The sequence below is a fragment of the Micropterus salmoides genome, unplaced genomic scaffold, assembly GCF_014851395.1.
Source record: "Micropterus salmoides isolate LMB-PRFRI ecotype aquatic unplaced genomic scaffold, ASM1485139v1 Ms_hic_scaffold_3, whole genome shotgun sequence".
Classification (NCBI taxonomy): domain Eukaryota; kingdom Metazoa; phylum Chordata; class Actinopteri; order Centrarchiformes; family Centrarchidae; genus Micropterus; species Micropterus salmoides.
The window spans coordinates 28885077-28900118 of record NW_024042261.1 but is presented as its reverse complement, the minus strand read 5'-3'; the positions used below and the strand labels follow the sequence as shown (position 1 = coordinate 28900118).

General features: G+C 38.1%; 1 pseudogene; it reads right to left on the bottom strand.

The window, feature by feature from the left end:
* Positions 1-263: 263 nt before the first annotated feature.
* Positions 264-9316, bottom strand: LOC119882464 (annotated as a pseudogene).
* Positions 9317-15042: the final 5726 nt, after the last annotated feature.

The window sequence follows — 15042 nt, the reverse complement described above, 5'->3', positions numbered from 1 at the left end:
GTAAATCTGCAGCAAATTTATCAACAAATGACGCGAATAGGTCCAAATGAAGATTCAGGTTGACCATGACAGTCCATGATAACCACAATGTTTCGTATGTATTAAACACAAAGATTGTCAAAATCTGTCTACTTTGGCAAAACACTGGCCGATTCACTGGAAAATCTTGTGAATGAATGTGTAATTCATACTTCTGTAACATATGCTGTCCAACATCTGCATCATGTTGTGCACTTGTGGCTAAGGAGTTACCTCACATCATATCACAGACCTAGCTCATGTTCATGTAACCAAGTTAGAGATATCAACAGGACAATGATTCCAGCAGCCAGGATGAATAGCATGATAGCCAGAGCCAGGCCCCTACGCAGAACCACATTCTTGTAAGAGAACTCTTCTTTAATTGTGTCTGTTGACCTGTGAGTTTCTGGATCATCTGGTTGGGAACCTGGACATCAAAGCAACATATGACAGTGTTTTTGCTGAAATATATTAAACAAAGATTCTAGCTGACGTGTTTTTTTTATTTGTTATTCACATTAAAGTAATCTTTGAGTATCTGTTGTAAGTTAACGCATTGAAGCTATGTTAGTTTATACTTTAATAGAGATAAAGTTAAATTGCAATCTTCTGTTTCAGCAGTGAGAAAACCTCATTCAGAATCCTGCTGACATTGCATTAAATACAGAAGTAATGTACAGTATACTATGAATTCTAAAAACAAGGAAGAGCTTCCCAATGATATTTAGCTTTTGCATAGACTTAAAAGGTGCCACGTGTATAATTTTTCATGTACCACATTAATCTACATTTATCACAGTCTAAACTGTCCCTGAGAGAAGAATTTATCATTTCCTGTGCTAAACTGTATAATTTTCTCTAGCAGTATAAAATGCTTTAGTTGTTACACAATCTCTTACTTGCATCGGTGGATTTCCCCACACCCGCTCTGAGTTGAGCCTGGAAGAAAAACAATATGTAAACGTGAATTCATCAAGATGAGTGGGGCCATTAAGAATTGGAAGATTTGCCTCTGAATACTTACCTCGTCCGTAGCTTTTTTCCAGTTCATTTTACAAGGTAGAAAATAAGGAATGAGGACTGTAGAGCCACACAGGTAACAAGCCTATCCCAAACCTGTAGAAAATAAAGAGTTTACATCTTGCTTTTAAAGGGCTACATGTAGTTTTAATTGAAATGAATCACTTATGTTGCTATTTCTTTGTGAACAGGTTGTAACACACATAAAAAGTAAACCATTTGCTGGGTTTCCCAGTTTCCTTTGACGACCTGTACGCTGCCTCCTATGCAGGCACTGCACAAGCACCTGCCGTTTTTCTTCCTCCAGAGAAAGCCCCTTTTCAGGGGTGCTTTTTTTATTTTTTGAAATGAATACTACTCTTATATTTATTGAACAAAAATCTAAATATCAGGTCAGACATGAGACTTGTCAGTTGCAAAAGACAATTTGCTAACATGCATGACTCCATGAGCTACTCAGCTAATGTAAATAAGTTGGCTCAACTTTAGCAAAGTCTATATCATCATACAGGCTATGTACTGTACTTAAAGGAGACACTACAGATGAATACAGTAAAATTTGTGTCTAGTAATGTCATCAAAATTGCCACATGGATGCAAATTAGGTGTTAACAAATGAAAATACACTAATTTGATACAGATGCACACAGGCGGGTAGTAGGCTTACCACAAACACCATATAAATGTGTATTTTGGAAGTCTTCTTTCCATTAGAGTAAAAGAAGACATGGAAGCAAAATTGATAAAAATCTCAAAATGAATCACTATATGAAAAAAGTCTCCTGCCTTAAACAGTAGTTTCATAATTTTGATCGTAGGCTCCTCATCTAATAACTACATACATTCTATTAGTTTGTTGTTTGCTGATAGATCTTTATATGATACAGACAGCCCTCTTTCAAATGTAAAACTAATTCCTTGTCACCATCAGATATTGTGTGTGTGTGCGCGTGCCTGGAAAGTGTAATTATAATAGCAATAATAATAATAATATTGCATTTGATCAATATTTTAATATATTTAGGCAATTCAATATTCAGTTGCTTGCCTGCATGAAGCTGAAGGATATCTTGCTTGTGAAACAAAGAGTATTTAAACAATTCATTTTAATGTCCCTCTCCTTTGTGCAGTTATTTATTCTAAATATACACTTGAAGCTAGTAACATATAAAACATGCACATTGTGACAGTTTCCTTTGCTGTTGCCTTCTCTTGTGATAAGACTATAGTCTCTGTGTGAACTGATTATTTTGAATGAAACAACTGCGCGAGTGTGAGGGAATTCAAATAAGAAAGTCAGAGTTGTATTAATATATTTAACATTTGGTTAAAAAAATAATGTGAGAAGTGCCCTATTTTTCACTTGAGCCCCTGCCCTTCAAAATGTCTCACACAAGCCCCCAGTGAGAATAGCTAACATCTATACTGGTGCTGATGGGGATCCTAATAAATTTTTTCCAATTAATAGTTACAAAAATGTTTGTGTATGCTGTCAGTTATAGTTCTTAGAAGAAAAAAATCAGAATCGGAAATTAATAAAAAAAAATCTGAAAATTAGAATCTGCAGGTCAGACCTTTTAAAAAAATCATTAACTTGAAATAGCCAGGAAAAATGTAATGTGTGCATCTCTTATTACAGCGATAATCCTGTGTGTGAACCGATATTAGGCCAATAATGTAGATCTACTGTTGTGTTGGGTTTTGCGCATTATGATGTTAAGTGGCAGATCAGTTGGCCTGCTGCTGTTAAATATCTAATATATATAGGTATGTAAGAGACATCCTCTATCCTATGAATATGGATTAGTTCAACTTAAAGCTGATGAAAATAATAGTGTAATGTTGCAGTATTCAGCAGCATTTTGTGTCTGGCCTCTTGTTATGTCCCTGTTTGGTTTTGACCAACGCTGACTGCTCACTCGTAGTGGTTGCAATCTGAAACCTCAAAACTAGAGGCCACTGAAAACTACAGGTGGCCCCATTAAGAGTAGCAAGAAGATGGTGATACAGTGGTGGATCGATTACTTAAAAAGACACTGGACACAAAACTTAAAACTTACTAGTTAGGCAACAATGTTGAAAAAAACAGCTGAAGGCTAAAATTCATCTCTGCTGTAAATCTTACCTATGATTCCTAATTTGGCTGCAAACATCAGCGACACTCCAGTAGGAAAACCAATTCCATAATATCCCACAATGCTGCAAACAGCCCCGATTTTCTGTTTACCTGCTCCTCTTACAATGCCACTTGAGGTAATCTAATCATGAATACAGAAAAAAGATTCAACAAAAAATTAATGCAATAATATTTATGGGAACATCATGAGATCTTGTTTGGATGAAATGGAAGCTTTACTTACTGATATTGCATCTAGAAGGATGATTGGAGCAAAAAAAGTTATAACATCAGCAGCCCTATGCCTGATTTGTCTGAAAGAAGAGCGACATAAAATTTACAATTTGACACTGTAGGAGAGGTGACATAAGAAAATACATTCTCATCGTTTGATTTGTGTGTGTTGTATTTGAGAACTGTACATATTCTAATCTCCTAGTAACATTGACCAAAGAGGAATCAGTAAATTGCCGTTAATCACAGTGATGCTACACAGCATAACTGAGGACAACTGTGAGGAACATTTAGCCTACCTCAAGTTAATATTCAAAAGAACATGTAATCCACACGTGTTAACATAAAACACTGAGAAAAAAACTTTTTCAGTTCACTTTTTCAGTTTTGGTTACAAAAACGTATGTTAAAGATATACTCACTCATCATTTGTAAAGACATAAGTCATATGGTTCTTCAGGCCCCCAAAGAGAGCTGCCAAACATATAGAGACTGAACCTGTGGTAAAGAGTAACAAAAAGTTTCAGAATTGCAGTAAAAGGTGCTGAATTGTTTTCTTTTCTGTAAAGGCACAAAGGACAACCACAGTCTCCTTCTGTTGGCCAATGAATAGTTCTGCTGGAGCAGTTTGTAAACTTAATGCCCTGCTCAAGGGCACCTCATATTTAACCTCTAAGCTACTCCTGAACTAATTTCTTGAGTGAAATCAGAATTTTCTGAACTTCAAATACATGCAATTTTAATAAGATATTAACATATAGCATAGAAATATTGTTTAAGAGCATACTGACCTGCACAGAACATTGCCAGTTTAGCAGACAGTTTGGCCTTCTCTGTGTCTCCAGCTCCCAAGGCATTTCCAACTCTTACATTGCCTGCTATACTGAAACCCAGAGGGAACTGACAAAAAATAACATGTTGTTACACTGTGTGTACAAATAAGTAATTCATTTTACACATTATTACTTGATGTATATTTAGTATTTGGTGGAAATATCATTTCAAATGAGAGGAAAATTACCATGAATGCAACAGTTGACAGTTCATACACAACTGATTGAGCTCCAAGCTCCACCTCACTTATTAGACCTGTCAGTGACAAACAGCTGTTTCATTTCAGACAAACTTTTAGCTTCAAAACCACAAAGTGGCCAAAGTCACATTACCTGCTAGAAAACTTCCAATCTCAAATGTCCACCACTCGACACACAACATGACCATGCTTGGGATGGCCAAGTGGATGTATGAGCCCCAGTCCTGCAGACACTCTTTAGACCAGCCTGTGTGTCAAAAAATCAATTAATCATTCAATTACTCAAGTTATCAATCAGTCTGTCTGTTTATACACAACTCAGAATTACTTTTACTTCCAACAAAGAAGATTTCTGATCTTTGTATTTGTAATAGTATTTTTCACATTAAACTACATTATTACAGTCCGGCAACAGCCAAAAACACTGGATTTCTGTTCATTTTTATGTCCTAGCATTTGATTTATTGTTTGCTGTCAAGATGTAAAGGGAAAATCAATAAATATAACAAAAATGCTTCTGAAATAAACTGCCTACCTTAGCTTTAAGTTTTAATTAGTAACGTGGTTAATCTCTTCACTCCTGAGCTACAACTTTGAACCACTATCACTGAGCCTGTGATTATAGGTAGGGTCACTATCCTCCAATGCACATGTTGCACTCACCTCCCCAGGTTGCCTTATGAAGACCTTTCCATATGATATAAGCATAGAGAATTCCAGCCATGGAGAACTGGGAAATTGTGTTGGCTACAGCAGAACCACTGTAAAGAGTATTTCATTGCATGATATATGTTATGTGATGCGAGACATAATGATGTTACTGAAAGAGTCATGTGCAGTTCAAAGGGAAATACTCACGCTACTCCTAGATTTAATGGGTGAAGAAAGATGTAGTTGATAAGAATATTCAGAAGATTGACCACAAAGCCTGTGATTACCTCTGGCCATATGATACCCTAAAAAAGTAGTGCCACATATTATTGTTATTCACGGCAGTGTATTGAGTACCCAAAGATGGCTACAATAATAACAATAATAAACTTATTTTATACAGCACTTTCAAAACAAAGTTACAACATGCTTTACATGTTTGTATTAGGATTACAACGGGACTGCCATGAGGCTAATAAAATCAGAAAGACAGTTATAATACAAAACGGAATGGAATAAAATAATCAACAACAAGATCAAAACAATAACAATAATCAGAGCGGTGTCTCTTCTAAGATAGCAGAGAGTAGCCGCTCAAGAAATGAGGTTTCTTTAGGTTGATATATGAGGAAATTATATTTACTTAATTATTCAGTAAAACCATGTGTTATTGCAACTTGGCCACTGACAAATAACACAGAAAAAGTCAGCCAACAGTGTGTAACACTGTCACTGTTTCTGCACCGCATTTCATTATAAACCATATAAAAGAGGAAGTTTATACAAATATTGACAAGGGAAACACATTACTTCTCTTGGTGATTATAGACCCTTGACAAAACTGCCCACCAGCAAAAATATCTGGCTCGCGGCCACATTGTGGTGCTTTGATAGCAGCAAAAAAAACCACCAAAAATACTTTGATAGCGGTGCTGGAAAAAGATCGCAGTCATGATAGCAATAGTTACTCACATAATAACTTCCTCTTTAGTGGTTTTGACTACAAAATAAAAGTGTGAGACAGTTTTTTGCTGCAATGCTTATTTGGAGTTGAATTGATAGCTTTTACTTTTCAAAAAAGAAGAACAACATTAAAAAGTCTGAGAAAGAGTCTGTAGCCTGCTTGACACACCTCTGAAAGAAAGAAAAAGTGACTCCCTTAAATGGTTGCAGATCAAACACTGGAATACAAACACTGCAGCATGTGCTTTTTGTGAGCCTGAGAAACAGTCGTTCTAGAATCAATTTGTCATAAAGAGAAACAACTTGGGATCAAACACAGCCTTCTAGGTAAGGGTCCTGCACTTTACAACGGTTTCAAATAATAATTCTTATATTCTCAACCACCATCTAACGGTTAAAAAAATTGCTTTGATGTTAAACTTATTTGCTGAACCTGGCTTTATTTTGTTACTTCTTCTTCTTCTTCTTCTTTGAACATACTTATTCAACGTGGTGATGAGTGTCTACACTGCCTGAATTTTACAAGAAGAAGAACAAGAAGAACATAGAGACCAAACATAGTGACCAAACTGTAGAAACACGGCAGTGCAACAAGACAAGTCCATGGAAGGGGGACCCGCGATTATGTAATAAAGACATAATGGTTCATTGTGTAAGGTCTTTATACAACAATGAAAACATAGTTATATTGCATTTCTGTCACTGGATCAGATCAGAAATTTTGCACACTGGATCTTAAAGCAGGGCCCAGCCTTGAGCAAGCACTTGGCAACACAGGCAAGGAAAAACTATGGTAATGTTATTGATAATAATAATAACAACAATACGACTAGTAATAACAATTGAAGCAAAGGGTGTCAAGGAAGAACATGGTTGAAGATGGCACCAATTGCTTACAATTTGCGATTGTGATTTGATTATAATGGAACAAATGGTACTATAAGTCTAATTGCTTGATTATCAAGGAAAATGCACAAAATGCTGACATTTTGAAATGTGTATTTCTCAAGTTGAACAAAGTTAAATGATAAAAAAATATTTATAACGATAGTAAAACAGGGAGCATGTTGCTCTCAGGAGGAGGCGGTTAGAAGGAGCACATATTGGCACACTGGTATCTACATCTGTCCACTGTCCACTCATATAATAGTATAGCCTACTATTTTACCTCTAGTTGAATATTAAATCTAGTTTCCGAGACCCGATGACCAGGATTTCTGTTTTGTCTGAGTTCAGCTGGAGGAAATTATTTGACATCCATTTTTTAACTTTGCAAAGGCAGTTGTTAAGTGAACTCAGCATTCCAGGGTCTGTGGATCTGTGTGTCATCAGCATAAATATGAAAAGAAATGCCATGTTTATGGATAATATGTCCAAGGGGAAGCAGATACAAGGAAAACAAAATGGGTCCTAAGACCGACCCCTGAGGCACACCATATTTAACTGGACAGAATGAGGAGACATAGTTGTTTACAGACACGCAAAACTTCCTATTTGACAGGTAGGATGAAAACTACCAAGCAGCTCAGACCCTAATGGAACAGTTTCTGCACCATAAATGACCCAACAGATTGGCCTCCAGTCTTAACAGACTTTATGAGGACCGAGTTATTGCGCAGAGGTCCATTCAGACCAGCACTGGAGATGTTTTCAATCAGGTTTACTACAGAGAAAGACTTTTTTAAAGATGGCAGAGCATTGTGGTGTCAGGTGTGACCGTGCAGCAATGGCAAATTGTTTACATAGTTCACGAGTCAGGTAGGAGGGCCTCATAGAAGAATTTTGCTTAGGTGCCCAGGGTGGTCAGGATCTACTCTGGCTGGAGGATAGCTTCCTCCTTCATCCACTGTAAACATTGACACTCGCTCACCCTGCTTAATAAGATTTTGGATTTATTGGTTTGTTTGGACTGCTTCAAGTTTTGTTGCCTGGAGAAAAGTGAAAACAAAAAGGTAAACAACGTTTTGTTTTTGCTTAAATAAATCTGTAAACTCATCGTTATGGTCTAGTGTCTGCTTTTGGTCCTTGACATGGCAAAGTTCAGGAAGCCCTGACCTCACTGCCATCTGAATTTAGACAGAACTGATCTCTAATGTCACATCAATATGCAGCCTGGAAGTATAAGGATGACTAATAGAATCTTTCTGTGTATTTGATTCACTAAAGAAGCAAATCACTTATATAGCTCATCAGGTAGTTACTTAATGTTGAATAATAATGCACGTACCTGGTTTTGCAGATATCTTGTTTCTAATGAATACATGAACGTAGCCTAGACAGAACAACAGAGAAACATTTCTGACTTGCAGATGTTGTAAACAACAAACAATCAATATATATTTCTTTTTCAGAACTACTACTACTAAGCTGAGTTTTATAATGAGAGGTTTGAAATACTCACAGGAAGTGCTGGCATAAAGATATTCACATACATCTGAGACAACCTAGAAAGAGATTTTTTTATCTGTATCAATAACAAACATAATCTTGAAAACAATGAGTAAAGGTAAAGGAAAACAACAAACTAAAGCAGGTGAAGACAAGGAAATTTTCTAACAGCTGACCTGGCCACCTCTGGATCCTGTCTGACAGCCAGTAGAATGGACTCTGTGTTAATGAGGATCGCCCAGCAGGGGAAACATGCCAGTATCAAAACGAGGATCGCCCGCTGCAGAATAACCCCAACTCTCAGGAGGTTGCGGCTCCCAAAGGTCTGAAACCAGAGATTTTTTTAATTTAATTTTTTTTACAAGACTGTTGCTAATACTCAAAAACATGTGTCTGAAAGGATCATACCTGAGAAATCAGAGTATCACATGCTGCTGATAAACCAGATCCAACAGATATACCTGTAACATTAATAACCTGAGGATATAACACAAACATTGATGGGTTATGTTCTGTTGCTTTATTTGTTTAACTTTTACTGTAGAAACATTACTACTGTACTTACTGCTGTGGCCAAAGTAACCCCTGCCAGCTCTTTCCTCCCCAGATGGCCACAGAACATAGTACTAACAAAACTCACTGCAAAAACCATGAACTCGGCAAGTATCTGATGAGAAAGATCAAAATCAATGAAAAGTAGCCGGGAAAACAGAAAGATATTTAATCAGATTTCCCCACACTAAATACAGGCTACTCACCACTGGTCCGGCCAGTTTAGACAACTCTTTGATTTCTGTCTTGAAACCAGCAGGGACCAATCCGCGAATCCGCTTTAATACAAAACATTCATTCCATGAAGAAATAGATGAACTCTGTGTGCTGTTCTCCATGATTCAGTAGGTACAATTATTTCTCTTTCACCAATGTATGTTGCTTTTAGGGACACTTCAGGAACTCTGTCAGTGTGTAGGATAAAAACTGGCTTTTTAACAAGAAGAACTGGTCCGGACCTCCCTAAATTCAGCCCAGCACTCCAAAATAGGAGGCGGTTTAAGCAAGGCCTGCCACATGAAAAACTTTGTATCCACTCTGAGTGCTGGTTGCCCACGTTATCAACCATACAAACCACCATCTCCTGTGGAGTTAAATTAACTGACTCTACTCATGACTGTTAAAGTGACAATTTAACCTTGTCCAGATATGTAACTACCCGCACTAGGGCTGTCAGGACCTCTGAGTGGACAGAGGCCATAAACCAATCTCATTCCCTTTTACAGAAATAAACAAAACCTATGTAATAATAATAATAATAATAATAATAATAATAATCTTTATTTGTAGAGCACTTTTCAAAAACAAGTTACAAAGTGCTTTAACAAGTGTAAAGACAATAATACCCAAGAGACAATAATACAAAAACATTACAAGATAAAAGCATGAAAACATTGAAAAGACTAAAATATACGTTTGAGATAAATATAAAATTAGTAAAATACAATAAAATGAAAGGGATAAAATAAAGTCAAATAAGATCGGGAAAGGCTCTCCTATAAAAGTATGTTTTAAGAAGGGACTTAAAAGAGTTCACTGACTCAGCCGACCTGATTTCCTCAGGCAGGCTGTTCCAGAGCCTCGGGGCCCTGACTGCAAACGCTCTGTCCCCTTCAGTTTTCAGTCGAGACTCTGGAACAGACAACAGACCTCTGCCCGAGGATCTCAAGGTACGTGCTGGTGCGTATGGGACTAAAAGTTCAGAAATATAACAAGGCGAGAGGCCATGAAGAGCTTTAAAAGTGATCAATAGAATTTTAAAGTCAATTCTAAAACATACTGGGAGCCAGTGTAATGAAGCTAAAATAGGAGTAATGTGGTCATATTTCTTTGTTCTGGTTAAAAGCCTGGCAGCTGAGTTCTGGACAGTCTGGAGTCGATCAATAGATTTTTGGGTTAAACAGGTGAAAAGGCTGTTGCAATAATCCAGGCGTGATGAGATGAAGGCGTGTAAAATGGTCTCGGTGTCCTTAAAAGTTAACATAGATAGAATTTTTGCTATATTTCTAAGTTGATAAAAACGTGATTGAACAAGCTTTGTGGTGTGCTGCTCGAAATTTAAATTACTATCAAACCAAACACCAAGGTTCTTTGCCACAGGCTTAATGTGATTTACTAGGGAACTAGCAGATGGCAGTATTTGATTTGACATCTGCTGAGACCCGATGACCAGGATTTCTGTTTTGTCTGAGTTCAGCTGGAGGAAATTATTTGACATTTCAATTCAATTCAATAAAATTTTATTTATATAGCGCCAAATCACAACAACAGTTATCTCACAGCGCTTTTCATAAAAGAGCAGGTCTAGACCATACTCTATGATGTTATTTACAGAAGCCCAACAGTTCCCACCAAGAGCAAGCACTAGGCGACAGAGGCAAGGAAAAACTTCCTTTTAAGAGGCAGAAACCTCGAGCAGAATCATGGCTCAGGGTGGGCGGCCATCTGCCTCGACCGGTTGGGGTGAGAGAGAGAGAGAGAGAGAAAGAGAGAGAGAGATGTAAGGAGAGAGAGATGTAAGGAGAGAGAGAGGCAGCCTACACAATATACACACAGAGGTACACACAGTGAAGGTAATGTTGCAATAGACTAAATGAAAAATGGTACAGATATTTATAATAGTGTTAATGGTAACCATCGTAATGTTAATGATTATAATAACAATAAGACTAGCAACAATAGTCGTTGTAGTAGAGGGTGTCGAGCAGGAACACGGGGGCAGCAGGTGACCCGCAGCCACAGCTCCAGACTCCACAGCTCCAGAGCCAGAAAACCTGCAGGAAGTGATAGGAGAGAGGAGAGAGACGAGAAAGCACAAGACTACCAGAAAGGGGAGAAGTTGTGTTAGTAACATGCAATAATGGGATAAGGTTGCATACAGAGGGAGAGAAAGTAGAGGAGAGAGGAGCTCAGTGCATCATGGGAAATCCCCCGGCAGTCTAGGCCTATAGCAGCATAACTAAGGGATGGTTCAGGACTACCTGAGCCAGCCCTAACTATAAGCTTTATCAAAGAGGAAAGTCTTAAGCCTACTCTTAAATGTGGAGATGGTGTCTGCCTCCTGAACCCAAACTGGAACCTGGTTCCACAGGAGAGGAGCTTGATAGCTGAACGCTCTGGCTCCTAGTCTACTTTTGGAGACTCTAGGAACCACAAGTAACCCTGCATTCTGGGAGCGCAGTGCTCTGGTGGGGTAGTAAGGTACTATGAGCTCTTTAAGATAAGATGGTGCCTGACCATTAAGAGCTTTGTAGGTAAGAAGAATGATTTTAAATTCTATTCTGGATTTTACTGGAAGCCAATGCAAAGAAGCTAAAACAGGAGAAATGTGATCTCTTTTCCTGGTTCCTGTCAGAACACGTGCTGCAGCATTCTGGATCAGCTGAAGAGTCTTAATGGACTTTTTCGAGCAGCCTGATAATAAGGAATTGCAGTAATCCAGCCTAGAAGTAACAAATGCATGGACTAGTTTTTCTGCATCATTTTTAGACAGGATGTTCCTGATTTTCACAATATTACGTAGGTGAAAAAAGGCGGTCCTTGAAATTTGCTTAATGTGAGACTTAAACGACATGTCCTGATCAAAGATAACTCCAAGATTCCTCACAGTGGTGCTGGAGGCCAAGGCGATGCCATCCAGGGAAACTATATCTTTAGATAATGCGTCACGGAGGTGCTTAGGCCCCAGAGCAATAACTTCAGTTTTATCTGAGTTTAACATGAGAAAATTACAGGTCATCCAGGTTTTAACATCCTGAAGGCACATTTGAAGTTTAGCTAAGTGATGAGTTTCATCTGGCTTGATCGATAGATATAACTGAGTATCATCTGCATAACAATGGAAGTTTATGGAGTGTTTCCTGATAATATTGCCTAAAGGAAGCATATATAAAGTGAAGAGGATTGGTCCAAGGACAGATCCTTGAGGAACTCCATGAGTAACTTTGGCGTGCATGGAGGACTCATCGTTAACATGTACAAACTGAAATCGATCTGATAAATAGGACTTAAACCAGCTTAGAGCGGTTCCTTTAATGCCAACGAAATACATCCATTTTTTAACTTTGCAAAGGCAGTTGTTAAGTGAACTCAGCATTCCAGGGTCTGTGGATCTGACGGGCAAGTATATTTGTGTGTCATCAGCATAAGAAATACCATGTTTATGGATAATATGTCCAAGGGGAAGCAGATACAAGGAAAACAAAATGGGTCCTAAGACCGACCCCTGAGGCACACCATATTTAACTGGACAGAATGAGGAGACATAGTTGTTTACAGACATGCAAAACTTCCTATTTGACAGGTAGGATGAAAACCATTCTAGAGCAGTACCAGAGATCCCCACTCAGTGCCTCAGTCTGTCTAACATGATGTTGTGATCAATGGTGTCAAAAGCAGCGCTAAGGTCCAGGAGTACCAGGACTGAGCACATGCTTTCATCAGCAGACATTAAAAGGTCATTGGTGACTTTAAGCAGGGCAGTCTCAGTGCTGTGGTACTTCCTGAAACCAGATTGAAACTTTTCAAATAATTTGTTATTTTCCAGGACAGTGAGCAGCTGTTCGGACACAATTCTTTTTGCTGCCCATTAAAAGAGGTGAACAAGCAGGGTTTGGGTGGGAGGGATGTGAGAACTGAGAAACGGAGAGAAAACGGGTTAGACAGCTTATATAGTAAGTGCATGTGATTGGATTTGAGAGGGACGGGTGGATGAAATGAGTGACGCACGGGTGGTTGATTGGAGGAACTGAATGAAGCGCAGGTGGTCAAATAAGTGAGAGAGACGTGGTCCTGTTCCTGAACCTCAGTTTACATTTCATTTACTGTTATTTGCCGACATCAGACTTTGAGAGGAGAGAACACAAATTTATGTGATTGCTGTTCCTGCAATTCACTCTCATTGAGTTTTTTTCTCTTCTCGTCCCCAGAAGGATAGTTTCCTCTTCATACTCTCATCAAAATGTCATTAAATACTGATGCTTGCTTTGAGGCGGGGCCTTGCTTAATATGCAGGGCCCTACACAATGTGCATAGTGCAACTATAGGATGTTCCAGTGTTCACTGGACAACCAACTCCTGAAAAATATATCTGAATCTTAGCCTGATATCTTCACTACAAGCACATTTACATAACCAATTCCACAGCCAAGGCCTAGAAGAAACCTTCTGGAGTGGCTAAAAAACAAATGGCATTCTTCCAACGACCTTAAGCTAGATCAGACAAGGCAAGAGAAAATTCTACAGAATTCTTAAATTCTTCAGAAAAAAAGTCTGTTGGGTTAATGGTCAAATGTCAAGCTAGGGAACCGTGTGCTCAGGGAAATACGTGTTTAGGACCCAAATGCAGATATGCAATCAGGAAAGTTTTCATCCAATAATTTATTAACAAACAAAAGTGAACTTGTAGGCTGTGTCTAAACAAAGCAGTCCAACATAACAAGGTAATTCCATAAAAGCAAAGTAAATCCAAAAGACCAATGTACAGTAAATACTCAGAATCCACTAACAAACGAAAAAAGCAGATAATCCAAATAATGACAGGCACAAGGGATACAAATAATACACACACCATGAAACACTGAACACAAGCGACACACAGCAAGAACGAGAGACAACAATCTGACGAGTACTGAACTGAAAAGAGGAAAATAAATACAGACACACACAAGCAGGAAGGATGAACACATCAGGGGTGAGTTCAATCTCAAAATGTTTTGCAATGTTCTTGGATTGAACAACGTTTCCTTGAAGCAGTGTACAACGTTGGGCTATGGGCCTTGAGGTATGTTTTCTCCCATTTGGTAGGCGTGTCAGAAGTGTTACCAAATCAACTGCGACAAAATTGTAAACACAGTGGTGTTAAATAGGCAGTAAAAATAAGCGCGCTTGCTTACACAACTGTTTGTTGAAGGCACTACTACTACTAACATTTCTGTTGAAATAAGCTTTTTGGTACGTTCTGTCGGCGAAAAACTCGGCCCAGGTAATCAAAGGGAAGACACAGACAGGAAACTAAGCCAGACAAAGAGGACAGTGGCAGACGAACTTCAAAATGAAAAGGAAATACATTAAACACATTTGGTTAAATACTGATTAAAGAAATACTGATTAATGCAGCTTTAACTTCAAATTTTCACATTACATAGTACATTTCCCATACTTCTCTGCTTCTGAGTGCCAGTGAAAATAATGATGTTGAATAATGTATATTGCCTTAAAGTGCTTGTTTGTCTTTAATTTGAGCTGAATACACCATCTTGATTTCAGAGTAGCCCAGCTGTTTATTACGGGCTTCCTTCCTGCTTACCTGTAAATTGTTGTATTCTCTCATCTTTAAGCGAAAATTCAACGCATTTTTACATTTGCAGTTTGTCTGCACAAAACACTGCTAAAATACATTATTAATCATCTTTCTCTGGAGACAATGTTTCTTATCAACTTCAAGTGTCCTACCAGCAGAAACAGTTGCATTGCTGTACTAAAACCAAGTCCAATTTTCTGTGTTGATATCATTTTGTATCATCTCATTTCAGTGTATCTAAATGTTGCAAATATTGCAGATATT